Source organism: Cupressus sempervirens, chromosome 8 (assembly GCF_028749045.1).
Source record: "Cupressus sempervirens isolate cs-2001-9-10 chromosome 8, ASM2874904v1, whole genome shotgun sequence".
Classification (NCBI taxonomy): Eukaryota; Viridiplantae; Streptophyta; class Pinopsida; order Cupressales; family Cupressaceae; genus Cupressus; species Cupressus sempervirens.
Genome location: NC_143125.1, coordinates 456,219,289 through 456,237,396, shown reverse-complemented (window position 1 = coordinate 456,237,396; position 18,108 = coordinate 456,219,289).

The window sequence follows — 18,108 nt, the reverse complement described above, 5'->3', positions numbered from 1 at the left end:
ATCATGTACGTCACTTCTATGCTCTTAGCATGGAGTTCATACATGAGGACACATACCTCATGAGACTATTTCCTAGAAGCTTAAGGGGACAAGCCATGGAATGGTTCACAGAATTGTTACCTCCTATTAAGACATTTGATTAACTTGCACAATGATTTATCAAATAATACTTGTACAATGTACAACATCCTATTAATAGGTTGGATTTTTGCAAAATAAAAAAAGGGGAACCATTTGCTACATATTTACAACATTGGAGATCATTACATTTTGGGTATCCTTGACAAATTCTTGAGATTGAGAAAATTGACATCTTTGTCAACACACTTGTGCTTGAGTTATATTATGACCTTAGGAAGCAACTATTTGCCTCATTCAACTTCATTGTTGAAAGTGCCTATCATATTGAGGATGTGGTTGTCAAAAAGGGTGACATTATTCTCAACAAAGATTATAATGACAATGGAAATGGGAAAGATAAGGGTAAACCTTGGAATAAAAACAAGTATTTAGTCAATGATAGAGTTGTAGATGCTCCTAAGACTAAGGAATCAACCTTTAACTTATCCAATTCCATATATTCTACAAAACAAAAAGAGACCTCAAAGCCCCAATATTTTGACATGTAATGTCCCCACTTCTTAGGAAATTTTTACCTACATAAATTATTAGTAACATAATCTATTAAATTCAATTCTAATGATTTTTATCTAGGAATGTTACTATTTCTACACATCTTTGAGGATCCCTTAATTTGGCTTCCTAATCCTTTGGGAGGATCCCCATGTTCATGAGGAATGACCTTCAATTATTTGGCCTTCTTCCCTAAAACTACCTTTAAAGTTAGGCTTCATAATCCTCCGAGAAGACCCTCTAGGTACCTCAGAATGATCCTTGATTAGTTAGCCATCATCCTTCAAAGACCTACAAGACTATCTCAACATATGTACTACATTTCTCTTAAAAAGATTCATATTGTATTAAATGTAAATCAATGCTATTCTTACATTTAAAATGATCTATATTTATTATTATATCTAATTCATATTATATAATCTAATTCTAATCCTATTGAAATTGTATAAAAAATTAATAATAATTACACTATTACTATGTATTAGTAATAGTTCTAATATAAAATGATTGTATATAATTAAATGCTAAATATACTATTATTATGTAAGGGTAATATTATCACTACACAATAACTAAATACAACTAAATATTCCTTATTTCCTAAGTAGGACTAATAGTAAACACTAGTGTATGTAACTAAATAAATATTCTTATATTTTCATTATACCTACCTACACTATGGGTCCTGATGTCTTTATGAGTCTGTGATCTAACTTGTATTCTATCTATGCTAGGACTACCATCGTTCGATGTTCCTTCTATAATCATACTTACCTCATCTAGTGTGTCCTTCCTTGTTAGAGATTTTTGGTCATGTCTTCTTAGATGTTCTTCATCCTATTTTCCAACTTCTTTGTACTTGGGTGATGTGGATTCTAGTTGTCGATTCACTTGTGTAGGAAGAAATACCTTTCTTTTATTCTCCAATAATGTGTAGTCCTAATTATCCTTATCACCTTCTTTACTTGCTAACCTTCTGTCAATGACTTTCCTCGTGACTTCTACTCTAATTTCATCCATAGAAAATGATGGATATCCATGTGGATGGTCTATTGGCAATGTCTACAAAATATTCCCACTCACTATATTTCACAGTCTTCAATCCAAAACCGATGGTGATGTGGATTATTGTTGCCTACTAATGTAGTCTGTTCTCAATTTTATCTCTTTCTTGGGGTCATATGTCCTTGTGGCTAGTTGATATCCTCCATTCCCCTCCTTATTTATATACAACAAAGGCATGGGTCGCTACCAATATGTTTGGGACTCCCATTTAATATTAAATATATCATTTTCCTTAATCATTTTAAAGTGACTTATAGTCATTGCTTATTAGTTAAATAATAAATTCAATTATAATTTTCATTTTATTTATTTATAACTAATGTAAATATTATTTGGACACTCAATGGTAATTATTAAATTATATTTCAATATTTACAACAATAACACATTACTAGATTTACTTGATTTATTAATCTTTAAAAACATATGTGTTAATTGATTAAATATAAGGCTTATGATAGACATATCTAAGAGGCCCTCTAAACCAAGACACACTTTGATGCAAGAATATGAGAATTTTTAATTAAGCTCTTCAACTGTAAGCTCTTGTAGTGAAGCTCTCAAGGTGTGATCTCTTCTTAGTAGAAGCTTGGAGAGGAGTGAAGTAGAATACAAGATTGTGGTGGAGTTGTGAGTTTGTGAGAAGAGCTAGTGGTTGTGGTTTAGAAACAAGGAGATTACTTGGTGGGTTTGCAAGCATGAGTTGGATTTTTCTTGGAGGTTTCTACTAGAGTGTGGATCTAGACTAGCTAGTGTTTGGGTTGGATCTTGCACAACTATTACTATAATTGGTATTATATTTGGCCATAATTGGGAAGGCCTTACAACTCGACACATTGCATGTAAATAGTTATTTTATGAATAAATAGTTGCAATTTGGCATTAGATATTGCATCATTGTTGTTTTTATATTGTGTGGTTATTTGCTGGGGGATAGGAAAATTATGAGTTGGTTAGGGTGGTGTGCCCCTTCATAAATGGTATTAGAGAAATAGTTCTTGAGTGTGTAGATAGATTTCCAAACATAAGCCAGTTTGTACTAGGACCTTAAGTTGGGTAAAGTTTGTCAAGAAGAAGTTCTTAATTGTGTAGACAGATTGCTAACTATGAGGTAGTTTGCACAAGGATCATGATTTTAGCTAAGTGTGTAGATAGACTATTGATTGTGAGGTAGTTTGCACGAGGTGCTTGTGTTTCATGATATTTGTCTTATGAAAACTTGAGCATGGAGAAGAGAAAAAAGAAGATGACTTTTGTGATTGGATTGATTATGAGGATTCCTAGACTTGAGAAAATTAGAGCAAGAAATCAAGAGGCATTACGAGTTTCATTCTTTGATTTTCAGAAGCAAGTGAATGATTTAGAACTAGAATTGTGAAAGAGAAGAGCACATCACCATAAAAGAGATGTTGAAAATTCCTTGGATGTGAAAGAAGATCTAGTGGAGTATTACACATGTGGCACAAAAGAAGAGCAAGAGGATGAAGATACATATATTTGTGAACCTGAAGTTGAAGAAGATGAAGAGTATGAAGATGAAAATATTTGTGAGCTAGAAGTAGATCAAGACGATTTGAAGACTAAAACAATAGAGGAAGAGTATAGTACCTTGGTTGGAGATCAAGCAAGTGAAGCAATTACATGCATTATTGATGACGTGAAAGAAGCAACCAAAGATGAATATGTGAAAGAGGTAAATGTTTATGAACCATGGGATGCTGAATTTGAAAGATATTGATGATGGTTTGTATGAGGATCTTGTTAGTGGTGTGTGGTATGGAAAGCAAGATTGGTATGGCATTGTTGAGTTTATTACAAGTGTATTTAATTCAAAAAGATTGGAGGAGGATGAGATTTGTACTTGGATAGAGTTCATTGTAGAGGAGAATTTTCAGCAATAGAGACTTGTTCCAACTATGTGTTGGAAGAAGAGAAAAAAAAAAAATCGATAGTGGCTACTTCATTTTGTGAATTCATATCATCAAATTTTTTCCTACCATGGTGTTTAATGCAGGAGCATCTTGCATCACGAAAAAGGTGGTGTGATCAAAATTTAAAAAACAAAAAACAAAAAAAACCTAGAGGAGAGATAAAGTGACAAAAATTAGAGGAAAAAAAAAGGAAAATACAGGGGAAAGAGGAACTTCTATATTCAAGATGCATAGGTGGCGTAAATAGAAGAATAATTTGTTGAGTTGCGTAGGTGGCATTTTAGAAGTTTGTGGAAAGTTCCTTAAATCATGCATTTAATATTTGTTGTGATCCACAAAGGAAATGTAATTTTCTAATTAGTCACATAGTGGTGCCTAGTTGTATTTGGGTGGGAATTTAGTATTTTTTTTAAGGTAGTTGTATTTACCTTTTATCCCACATTGGTTGTGTTTATAATATCTTGGGTGGTAAGTGCCTATATAAGAAAGGCTTTTGAGCATTTGTAATAATGTTCTCATGGTGTAATCTCTTGTAAGCAAGCTTGGAGGTGAAAGATCTTAGTGTGTAAGATCTTGAGAGGAAGTTTCTTCTTGGTGAAGTTCTTCTTTGTGGAATCTCTCTTGGTGGAAGCTCTTGGTGAAGCTCTTGTTGTGAAGACTCTTCTTCTGGAAGATCTTATTTGGGAGTTCTCTATCTATGATGTAAGGATTTTCAAGTATAATAAAAGAATATTTTCAAGAATTTTTTCATCTCTTTGTCTCCTTATTATTGTGTTTTCATTGTGATTTGATAAGGGTGGTGTAAGAGGTTTTAGTAGTATTTTTGGACCCCTAACTGAAGCAATGAGAGGGGACAAGAAAGAGTTTAAGTGGACTGTAGGAGTAGATAAGAGTTTTAATATGTTGAAATAGAAAGTTACTAAGTAGCCTATTTTGGCATTTCCTGATTTTAACAAGGTGTTTCAAGTAGACTGTACTGCTAGTGGTATTGCAATAGGAGTTGTTTTGAGCCAGGAAGATAGATTTTTTGCCTATTTAGTGAGAAATTGAATCATGCAAAAAGAAAATATTCTATTTATGATAAGGAATTTTATGCTATAGTTCAAGCATTGAAGAAGTGGAGACACTATCTTCTTCCTAAGGAGTTTGTTTTGTATACTAATCATCAAGCTTTGAAATATTTGAATAGTCAAGGAAAATTAAACCAAAGCCATTTGAAGTGGGTTGAATTTTTGCAAAGTTATAAGTTTGTTTTGAAACATAGGAGTGGAAAGTCTAAGAAAGTTGTAGATGCTCTTAGTAGAAGAAAAATTTTGTTGACAGAAATGTAGATTAAGGTGGTTGGGTTCAAGGAACTTAGTACTTTGTATCCAGATGATCTTGATTTTGGTGAAGTGTGGAAGGCTTGTACAAAACTTGTTACACTTGATAGGACAAAGTGGTGATCTAGGATAACATGTTGTTCAAAGGAAGCCAATTGTTCATTCCTAGAAGTTCAACGAGAGAGAATCTCATCAAGGAGAAGCATAGTGGAGGATTAGCTAGTCATTTTGGCAGAGATAAAACCATAGCTTTGGTTGCTGAAAATTATTACTGGCCACCATTGCAGCAAGATGTAAAGAAGTTTTTACAAACTTTCAGAGGATGTCAAATGGAAAAAGGAGTGAAGTAGAATACAAGGTTGTATCAGCCATTACCTATTCCAGAGAAGCCATGGGAGGAAATCAGCATGGATTTTATTCTTGGATTATCAAGGACACAATGAGGGCATAATTATATTTTTGTAGTCATTGACAAGTTTTCAAAGATGGCACATTTTATTCCTTACAAGAAGACTAGTGATGTTGTTCATGTGGCAGAGTTATTTTTCAGAAAAGTGGTGAGACTACATGGTCTGCCAAAGAGTATAGTTTTAGATTGAGATACCAAATTTGTTGGTTATTTCTAGTATACATTTTGGAAGAAGTTGAAGATAGAGTTGAAGTTCAGTTCATCGTATCATCCACAGACTTATGGACAAACATAAGTGGTGAATAGGAGATTTGGAAATTTGTTGAGATGTTTGGTTGGAGATAAGCCAAAAGGATGGGATCTAATTTTACCATAGGAAGAATTTTCATATAATAATTCTATCAATAGGAGTACTAGTAAATCACCATTGCATATTATATGCAAGAGCAGTCCTAAAAATGCATCTGAATTGCAATAGTTGGATAAATGAGAAATAAGTAGGATGAAGTAGAAGAATTTGTTGAACATTTGAGAACATCCATGAGGAGGTGAGGAAACACATCATAATGATAAATACATAGTACAAGATTAAGAAAGATGTGAAAAGGAGGTATAAAGAATTTTAGGTTGGAGATGAAGTCATGGTTCATTTGAGAAAGGAACACTTTCCAATGGGTACATATAATAAGCTAAAGATGAAGAAGTTTGGACCATGCAAGATAGTGAAAAGGCATGATTCTAGAAATTCTTATGAAATAGAGTTGCTTGATGAATTGAATATTTCACCAATATTTAACATTTTAGATTTGACAGAGTATTATGAAGGAGGTGATGGAGATGAAGTTGCAGAAGTGTAGTGGAGTATTCTAGTAGCTAGTTTGGCTACAAAGGAGATTGAGGAGATATTGGATAGTCATGTTTGCAAAAGTACAAGGAACATAAGTTATGAGGAATACCTAGTCAAATGGAAAGGGAGGCTAGTAGAGGATTCATTATGGCTAGCAAAGGAAGAGGTTAACTATCTTGGTTTACCTTTGAACACTTGAGATGTGATGAGATCACTTAAATTACCTTGGGTGTCTAATGCAGGAGCATCTTGGGTGTAAGACCAATCTTGCATCACCCAAAAATATTCTTGGGTGGTTACTATTTATGGGAGCTTACTATGTTTAGTAAGTTTGTCATATGAGCTTAGAATGTTCTCATTTTTTACATGAAGGTTCATTTCAAAATTATATGCCTACCATAAAAATCTCATTGGTCCATCTTAAGTATCAGAGAAGTTATTGCATATTTTCGATGGAAAAATTTGAAGAAAAATTTTCAAGCTCACTATTGGAGGCCTTAGAGTGCCTAGACGAGGTTCAAAAACTTGATAGAAGGGTGCTACCATAGTTTCGAGCCTATAGATCAAGAGCTAGAATTTCCAAAAAGTGGTTATAATAGTCAATCAGAGCAACGGTTCAAGAATTATGGCCTTCCAAAGTTGGGCTACCTGAAATTCTTAAAATAAATGTCAAAAATGTATTTGGCTGAGTCTATATGTATTGTTAGGGTCTATCAGCCCTATGTATTAAGTTTGATCATTTAGAACCTTTTTGGGCGGCATAAAATTACCTATTTAAGAAAGGCCCAAGCATTGTCTAGTACAGATCTAGATAGTAGTTCATAGCTTAGTCTTGTAGATTATTGTAATGAAGCTACCCATTTGGATAGCATATTGTAATTGAGAATTCTATAATTCCACATTTGCAGTGATATAAGAAGTCCATATTTTTTCCTCACATTTACTATTGTTTCTTTGTTTTTATTATGTGTTTATGGTATTAAGGGTAGCACCCTTCATCAAGTGGCATTAGAGCAGGAGTTCCTGAGTGAGTGGATAGATCACTAAACGTGAGGTAGTTTGTACCAAGACCTTGTGTTCGGTAAAGTTTGTCAAGAAGAATTTCTTGATTGTGTAGATCAATCACCAATTGTGAGGCAATTTCATGAGGTGCCTGTGTTACATGATATTTGGTTTATGAAGACTTGAGCATGGAGAAGAGAAAGAAGAAGATGACTTTTATGATTGGATGGATTTTAAGGATTCCTAGACTTGAGAAAATTAGAGAAAGAAATAAAGAGGCATTGCGAGTTGCATTCTTTGATTTACAAAAGAAAGTGAATGAATTAGAACTAGAGTTGTGAAAGAGAAGAACACATCACAAGGAAAGAGATGTTGAAAAGTCTTTGGATGTAGAAAAGAAAGAAGATCTAGTAGAGTATCACACATGCAATACAAAAGAAGAGCAAGAGGATGAAGATACATATATTTGTGAACCTAAAGTTGAAGAAGATGAAGAGCATGAAGATGACTAGATTTGTGAGCTAGAAGCTGATTAAGATGATTTGAAGACTGTAACAATAAAGGAAGAGTATAGTACCTTGGTTGGAGATCAACCAAGTGAAGTAGTTACATGCATTGTTAATGGCGTGAAAGAAGCAAGAAAATATGAATATGTGAAAGAGGTAAATGTTTATGAACCATGGGATGCTGATTTTGAAATGAATTTGAAAGATATCGATGATAGTTTATATGAGGATATTGTTAGTGGTGTGTGGTATGGAAAGGAAGATTAATATGGCATTGTTGAGTTTATTGCAGGTGCATTTAATTCAAAAATATTGGAGGAGGATGAGATTTATACTTGGACAAATTTCATTGCAGAGGAGAATTTTCAACAACAGACACTTGTTCTAGCTAGGTGTTGGAAAAGAAGAAAGAAGCAAATAGATTGACAATGGATACTTGTTCCAGCTTAGTATTAGAAGAGAAGGAAAAAAAAATGTCATTTTTCAGTTGCTTTATTTTGTGAATTCATATCCACAAAATTTTTCTTACCATGGATGTTTGATGCAGGAGCATCTTGCATCACGAAAAAGAGGGTCTGATCAAAATTATTAAAAAGAAAAAAGAAAAAAGAAACAATTGTGGAGGAGAGAGAAAGTGATGAAAATTAGAGAAAAATAAATTAAAAAAATAGAAAAAGAGGGGAAAGAGAAATTTCTATTTTCAAGGTGTATAGGTGGCGTAAATAGAAAAATAAGAAAAAATAGTTGTCATTCCATTTATCAAGGTGTGTTCATGGCATCTTAGAAGTTTGTGGAAAGTTCCTTAAATCATGCATTTAATATTTGTTGTGATCCACAAAAGACATGCAATTTTCTAATTGGGCCACATGGTGGTGCTTAGTTGTATTTGGGTGCAAATATATATATATATATATATATATATATTTAAGGTAATTGTATTTACCTTTTATCCCACATTGGTTGTGTATGTAATATCTTGGATGGTAAGTGTCTATTTAAGCAAGGCATATGAGCATTTTTAATCAAGCTCTTCAAGTGTAACCTCTTGTAGTGAAGCTTCCAAGGTGTGATCTCTTCTTGTATAGAAGCTTTGGAGGGAAGGATCTTAATGTGTAAGGTCTTCTTTGTGGAATTTATCTTGGTGGAAGCTCTTGGTGCATAAGCTAGTTAGAAGCTCTTGATTTGGAAGCTTTCTTTTTAAATCTCGCTCATATTGTAAGAATTTGGAGTTCTCTCATTTGAAGAATATTGTAATGAATTTTCAAGTATAATAAAAGCATGCATTGCGAAGCATTTTATCTTCTCTTTATCTCTATATTATTATGTTTATAATTATGCATTGGTAAGGTTGGTGTGGGCCTTCATCACACTTGCACACAGATAGTTGAATTATATGAAGTGTTCTTGAAATCTTTGCTTGCCAATAAGCCAATCACACTACCCAATAATTCTTGGCCCTATGACCACTTGTGAAACTTGATTAGTGGAGAGACAACCAATATTTCAATTACCATTGGAATAAGGGTCATAACATTGACAATTTCTATAAGCTCAAGGATGCTATTCAAGATCTTTTTGATGAAGGAAAAGTTGTCACGAATGGCTTAGATAAGAATTCTGACCATAAGGCTTTTAAACAACCACTACTTGAATATGAAAAAGGAAAGCCATCCAAGGCCAAAAAAAGGGCAATGACACCAAGATTAGCTATGCATATGCCAATATAGATAATGTGATCAACATAATTGAGCCCATAAGTAAAAGCATCTACATGATGGGCCCCAAATTTGATGGGGAACCCAATTTTGACACTGACAATGAGAAACCTAAAGTGGTCTTGAGAATGTGAAACTCTCATAAAAAATTCAAAGACACTGGACCTAAGGTGATCGTTAGGGGGGAAAATTCCCCCTCTTCACATGGTGAGACCTTGAACATTGTCACTAGGGGGCAACCTAAGGTTGTTCTCAAAGTGGCCAATGATCCCAAGAATTCCTCATTTTCCAAATAGGTGGCTCCACTTGCTATATCTATTTATGACCTTGTAAGTCAATTGTATCACAATCCCATGCAAATCTTTTTTTTTGAGTTGCTAGAGTTGTCTCTTTTGCACAAGGAGATCCTAGAGAAAGGTTTACAAACTACTAGTTTTCCCACATATATCAAAACAAAATGATTCCAAGCTATGGTAAACCACATTTCCTTAGCTCACTATCTTATGTTTTCTAATGAAGATGATAAATCTCTTAGTCATCCCCACAATCTCACACTCCACAATGAAGTACAAATCTACCACACCTGAGTTTGAAGGGTCTTGATAAACAATGGTGTTTAGTTAAATATTATTTCCTTTGGTGTAATTAAATAATTGGGAATGTCATAATTTTGAATTGATCCAAGATGCAAGATAACTATCAAAGCCTATGATAAGGTTCAATAGTCTTCCAAAGGCCTAATTGTACTTGTATGGGTCCTATGGAAAAAATACATGGTCTTACAAGTGTTTGACATCCCACTTTATTATAATCTTTTGTTGGGTAGACCATGTACCCATGAAATACAAGTTGTAACATCAACATATCACCAATGTATCAAATTTCTATTCAATGGTGCAGTAATAGTGATCCTAGGAGACAATTTTATGTCTATTAACATGCTTATTGCTATAGAGTCACTAGTGCCACATAATCAACCCTCTAGTGACATTAGACCATCTCTTAAAAAATGTGAAAAGAAGCTAAGAATACCTTGGACTCCATTGCAGTAGTACCTATTTCTTCACACTCCTATGTCAAACCATCTAATAAAATGAAGCCTCCAGCTTGTGCTATGACTATCTTTGGTGCCTTTGTACAATTCTCTATTCCTTTAGACGATGAAAAGAAAAATCAAGCCATTAGAGACTAGATCTATAGAGAGAAAGATGATAATAATGAAGTCATCTTAATTACCCCTATTTCTCCTACATGATATTTTTGGAATATGTTAGAATAATTGAGAGGGGGGGGAGAGGGCGGGGGGTGAATTAGTTATCCAAGGTCTAAAACTTCCATTTAAACTTTTATGTGCTTAACAAAACTCATGCATATATCATCTTCTTATAAAACTTACATGCATCCATTAGATAATTCATAACGTACACTTGTAGGTTACTATCCTAGGTCAAAATCACTTTGCATAAATGTAAACATGAAACATAACATAATCATTCACACATATGACACAAGGATTTTACGTGGAAACCCAATTTGGGAAAACCCACTAGTAACATAATACTAATTTTCACTCTTTTGAAATGATGCCCTATGAAAGGCCAACCCTATTAAAGGTTACAATACACACTATAAAATGTGACCCAGTTAAAGGATTTCAATCACCCTGTTAGGAGTGAGCCTTGTTAGAGGAATTTAAGCCATTCCATTAGAATGCCACTGGGTTAAAAGATTTACAAATGACTATTAGGTCAACCTTAATCTAAAGGATTTTACCTAAATTGATGCAATTATTAGAGAGTAACAGTAAGGCTTGATCTAATAACAAAATACAACTCACTTTGCAGATTATAGATTTTTGTTTAGTCCTCCATTCTTCTTGGCTTCATTCACTTCAGCTCTAATATGTTGTTCACCCTTCAAGAATTCATCATCTTAAGTCTTTCTACTTTGCATGCCAATTTTAGACTCTATAGTTTGGCCACTATATGAAAAACACCCTAGAATCCTTGTCTTTCTTGGGTTCTCACACATACCAACTATTGTTTCATGCCTTGTATTCCCTTATAAAGAGATTTTAAATATTTTTTGGCTCAACCAAACTTGTCCATTCCAAGGTTAGGTAGGATTCATTTAATCTAACTATCTCTCTATTTTAGCTTCCTCTAGAAACTTCCTTGAGAATCCTCTTTGAATTCACCTCAAAATGGTTTATCTTGAATTATGTGCCACCAACTCATCAAGCTTATCTTCTACATGGTTCACACAATCCAAGAAATCAAATTTGTCAACTCAAATTCATGATCTTTCTCATAATGTTGTCACTCAACATTAACTTGCTTCTGATGCTTGACACATACAACATTTCTCGACATCCACTATCAAATCACTTGTCACAAACTAAACTATACTGATGTTTGACATCAACTAAAATTCACTTGACATCTACTAAGTTCCACTTAGCTTGACACTGTCTATAATTCACTCAGCATACATTGAAATTTAACTTTTCTCGACTCTAAATAATTTTTTTCTTGGCTTACACTAACATTACTTGGCACCTAGTATACAAATTATTAAGCTTAGCAAACTCAATTTGATTTAATTGTTCTTCTAAACTTAATCAATGGATCTATCCCTTGCAATATTATGTAGATAATCAATTTTCTATGTTATTACTATCTCAATTGATCTTTATACTTCTTTTTACATATCATAACTCAACCTTTCCTCTAGGTTCTCTTATTACCTCATTTGATCAAATACTCTTCATCAATCAAATAAATGATAGTACTCTGATCAACTAAGAAATTTTCTCTCCAACAAATAGTAGGTTTTACATCAATGACAAAACAATAATTCAAACACATTCATATTAATGTATCGATCTTTGATCAACAAATATGGGAAATGCTACCAATTTCTAACAAAAATGTTTTATCATGGTCAAGGACCTTTGAATGAAAACAAGAATGCTCTTGCAAAACCACTTAGTCACACCAAGAGACAAAAGATCAAAAGTGCTATAGGCCTAGGGTATGGTGTTCAAGATAAATTTCCATGGGTTGATAAAGAAGTTCCTAAAACTAGAGATTTTGTAGAAAATATCCAACCTACTATTGCTTCTTTAACACTTGAAGAACAATTTACCCTAATACAAAGAGGTAGAAGGGGTAAACTATTCCTCACGTGTTAGAGTGACGATAGTAGATTTGATATTGTCAAAGAAAAAATAGGCAACCTAATTTTATTGAATAAGGTGCTAAAAACCCTAATATAGAGAGGATCAAGAGAAACATCGCTCAACTTATGGCCTATGATCAAAGTACTCACTCCCAGGAGTATGATTTGGAGTTCCTTTCTGATGCCTCTTGTGAATTGGGTATAGATGTGATACATTCCTATCTTACCCAACCAAACATAGTTGATGAGTCTTGCATAGGGTTAGATGGGTTGGATTCATAACTTTCCCTAGTGGGTCACCTCAATTCCTCTAGAACATATTTTGATTTGGATTCCTTTGGAGCCTTCCCTATAGGTTTGACCTCTCTAATCACCAAAGATTACTCCTTTGGCATCAAAAACCTTGAATCTTCTATCTTAATTTTTTTCATGTTCTCTGATCTCATAGATTGGTCTATTCAAAATCAAAGACCTGAGCTATCCTCATTCCAAAATGATTATGAGATCACATGTAAACTTAATGCCATTGAACCCATTAAATCTTCCACTAGTAAAACAACAATCAATATGATGTAAATAGATATCCAATATCTCAATCACAAATTGAAGTGAAAAATTAAAACTAATAGTTTAGATGGCAAAAAATACCTTGTGGCAGTGTCTAAACTAAAAAAAAGTAAAAATAAAGATGTATCCAAAGGTGAAAACCTCTTTGAGTCACCTAAGAATGAGGCACTGGGTAGTCTTCCAAGCTATTTTTAGGATAGATCATTAGTTTTGATAGAACCAACACAATAATCAACTTGGGTATTGAAGAATCTCTTGAGATCATACATGTAGCTTAGTCTTTATTAATAGAGGGAAAATAACAATTCATGTAATTCTTCAAGGAGAAAAAGATTAACTTTTCATGGACCTACCCTGATATGCTTGGCTTAGACACAAAGATTATTATGTTTCACCTCTCCATAGCTCTTGGCCTTAAACCTATTAAATAAAAGTTTAGAAAGATACATCCTCATGTTGCCTTTTCAGTCAAAGATGAACTAGAGAAGCTTCTAAGTGCCAAGTTTATTAAATCTATTTACTATATAGAATGGATATCCAATATAGTACTTATTTTCAAACATGACATGTCCATTTGTGTCTGCACTGATTTTAGGAATTTAACCAAAGCATTCCCAAAGGATGATTTTCCTCTACCAAACATAAATATGATAGTAGACATGACTATGGACTATGAAATGCATTCCCTTATGGATGGTTTCTCAGGGTATAATTAGTTTAAGATAGCTCCTGAAGATTAGGAGAAAACAACCTTCACCTGTGCATGGGGTACCTTCTGTTAGAATGTCATGTCATTTGGGCTAAAAAAATGTAGTTGCCACATACCAACAAGCTATTAATAAATATTTCCATGAGATGATGCATAAAAAAATGAAAGATTATGTTGATGATACCATTGCAAAATCTAAATGATGATGCACTCACTTGTCGAACTTGAGTTTGATACTAGTCCTCATAGAATAGTTCCAACTTAGGCTTAATCCAAAAAAGTGTGCTTTTGGCATCACATTTAAAAAAATGTTAGAGTACATAATTTTAGCTAAGGGCATAGAGTTTGAACCATAAAAATTGTAAGCTATTATGAAAATGACACCGCCCAAGAATAATAGTCAACTAAGGAGTCTACAAGGACACCTTTAGTCTATTAGGAGGTTCATATATCAATTAGTTGATAGATCACAACCATTTAACAAAAATATCCATAAAGGGTCAATATGTATATGGAATGAAGAGTGTGAGAAGAACTTGGCTCAAATTATCAAGTATCTCTCACATCCACCTATCCTCATGCCTCAAATTCAGGGAAAGCCATTGATTCTCTATATCTCAACTACTGGAAATTCCCTAGGAGATCTGTTAGCACAACATGATGAGAATGGGAAAGAAAGAGCCATATACTACATCAACCAAACACTGGTCCCTTATGATCTGAATTACAACAACATTGAGAAAGCTTGTCTATCTATAGTGTTTGTGTCACAAAACATTTTACACTACATGCTCACACATACCACATAGCTAGCTACGAAAGTTGATCCTTTAAAATATCTCTTGATGAAGGTTACACTTATCATCTTATCATTCTTTCCAATTTGTACAGTATGGAAAAAGTATAGAAAACCAATAAATTTGGCTGCAAAACTAAAAATTCTTATTGCAACTTCTCCCAATCCATACAATATGCCCTTTGTGACCTCACAAATGAGGTATATATACTTCCTAAATCCATAAAAATATTTATAACCATTATTTAAATAGTTACAACCCCTTTTCAACTAAGTTGCGATTTTAAACAACTTTTGCAATATTTGCATTTTAGTAATTTTGCACAAAAAGTGTAATTTTTTTTGCAATTTTCTCAATTTTGAATCTCTAGGACTTGGTAAAGGTTATAAATTATTAAAAAACATTAAAAACAAAAAAAAAAACCTAATCCTAGGCTATATTAAGAAAAAACCCCAAAAAAACCCAATTTTTCCAAAATATCAACTTTGGCTTATCACTTGCCAATAGTGATATCAGCTTACATGTTGTTGTATTTTCATTACAAACATGGATGTTTATCCAAGACTAATTTTTCCTAGTATGAATGGGTGAGAAAACTAAACATTAAAAAAAATGCCACAATAGTGCCTTGGTGCTCTGCACCATACTCCCTAGGTGAAAAGGAACTCAAGTCCCTTGAGCTAGGATATCTTCAAGTCTGCTCCCAAGTTTGATGATTTCTTTCTCTAAGGGATAGCTTGCATCCTCTGGTGTTTTATTCTTCCATTTTACTAGGTAATCAAAACATATCTTTCTCCTTTTCTTGTGTGTCTTCCTCTTTCCCAAAATGACTTTAATGGTGGGTTTGGGCACTTGTGGTAACTCCTGCAGCAAGTTAGTCTATTCTTGTTAGTATACTGCTTCAACTTCTTTAGTTTCCATTGGACCTTTAAAGGCATAGATGTCTGCAACATTAAAGATAGGAGAAATTCCTAAATTAGAAGAAAAATCAATGTGGTAAGCATTGCTGCCACACTTCTTCAAGATTTTGAATGGGCCTTTGTTTTTCATCATCAGTTTGGTATATTTCTCCCTAGGCATTCTCTCTTTCTTGAGGTGAATCATGAATAGATTCCCAGTTCTCTCCTATTTTTTTTCAGCATATACCTTATATTTTCCTATGGAAAGATCTAATATGTCCTTGAATTGTTAGTGTATCTCCTTCATCACTTTTGTAAAATCCTCAACTTGGGCACTCCTCTTGTCACTGTCTCTTAGATCTCTCAACTCTAAGACTCCCCTTGGATGATTGCCATACACAATTTGAGAAGGTGTCAAACCTATACTCCTATTAAATGAATCATTATAGGAAAATTATTCCCACAGAATTATAAAATCCCATGCAACTCCATGCTCCTTAATTAGACATCTTAATAGGTTTCCAAATTATCTATTAGTTACCTCAGTCTAGCCATTTGATTGAGGATGATATGTTGATGAAAAGGAAAAATGGATACCTAGTCTTTTCCATAAAGTTTTCCAAAAATGCCCAAGGAATTTGGTGTCCCTATTAGATACAATTATTAGTGGAAATCCATGAAGTCTAACTACTTCTTTGAAAAAAACCTCTACTATATAGGAAACATGATGAGTTTTCTTGCAAGGTAAGAAGTGAGCCATCTTAGAGATCTTTTCAACAATAAAAAATATACTATCAAACCCATTCTTAGTTCTAGGTGATCCCATCAAAAAATCCATGCTAATGGAATCCCATGGCTTAGTGGGTGTAGGTAATGGTGTATATAGTCCTACATTAGATGTCTTCTCCTTGGATTTTTGATAGAACAAGCAACATTCCACAAATATTCATACATTTGCCTGCATTTTTGGTCAATAATAGAACCTTCTAACCTGCTTCAAAGTCTTGTCAATGCCAAAATGACCTACAAGACTCCCACAATATTTTTCCTTGATAATGTTTTATCTTACTAACCCCTTAGGAACACAAAGTTGGTTACCTTTAAACTATAACTCATCTTGTAAAACAAACTCAAAAAAATCAATGTGATACCTTTTATTCATCATTTTACAAACCTCATATGCCTCCTTGAAATCTTTTTCTACTGCATACATGTCCTTCAAGGCATCCACACCTATGCTACTCAACTAGATTTCTTTGATAGTCTAGTTCCTTCTACTAAGGGCATCTACAACTTTATTGGCCACCCCTTTCTTATGCTCTATTGAGAAAGTATATTCTTGGATGAATTCCATCCACTTCATATGCCCGTGGTTTAATTTATCCTATCTATTCAAGAAGCTAAGAGCCTGATTATCAATAAAAATAATGAATTTTTTAGGCAATAGATAGTGCCTCTATTTTCTCAGAGATTGGACCAAAGCATACATCCCCAAATAAGATGTAGAGTATTTTTTCTTAGCTTCATTTATTTTTTCACTAAAGAAGGCTATTGATGGGGACACAACCCAAGAAAAAATGGACACAACAGAAAAGGGAAAATTATATTAATTGAGAAAATAAGCTAGTACAACAGTACAGGAAAATAAACTTCAAAACATGCCCTAAGGGCTTACAATAGCATAAATCTGGAGATAATTTCTCCTTTCAGTACCTCCTCTCAAACTCCACTCCGAACTGCCTTTTACAATGCCAAAAATCTCCTTAAATAGACCCCGGAGGGTTAAGGACTAGGAGTACATTCTAGAAAGTGCTAGTAGGCATCCACTGACCAAATAGAAGGTTCTCGAAGCTGCATTAGAAGTCGGTGCAAATCTAGAAGAATCCAGAAACGGTAACCGAACTTTCAGGAGGCATAACTTTTGAACCGTAGCTCCGATTGACGAACCGTTTACATTTTCAGAAATCTCTTGAAGCACTCTATAGCCCTATGGACCATATTTTCTCATCCCCCATTTTTTGGCCCTTTTTGAGGTCATTTAATGCCCCTAATCTGATTTTGAAGCATTCTTAGGAGGTCTCCAAAACCCGAAAAACTCCAATAACTTTCAAACCATGGGGCCTTTTGACCTGATTCTTTTTTTGGAATGCTCTAAATCACAATTACATTCATCTGGCCAATTCACACCTTCTAGGTCACCAAAATGATGGCCCAATTACATGCTCCTATTTTTTTGAGATTTTCAAACACACTAATAGTGGAACTATGAGAGTTGGAACCTTTATTTGACCCAAATGGGTATCCAAAAATGAAAAGACATGAAACAAAAACTAAGTCTAAGTAAATTTTTTTGGGTGACACAGGATTGCCCTTATACCTCTAGATGCTCCTACATTAGCTATAGGCCTCCCTTCTTGACTCAACACTGTTGGAAATATAAGAGGAGTAACTGAGAGGGGAGGGGTGAATTAGTTACCACAAAAATAAATCCTAGATCCCTTAGATGTCAATATAAATCAAAAC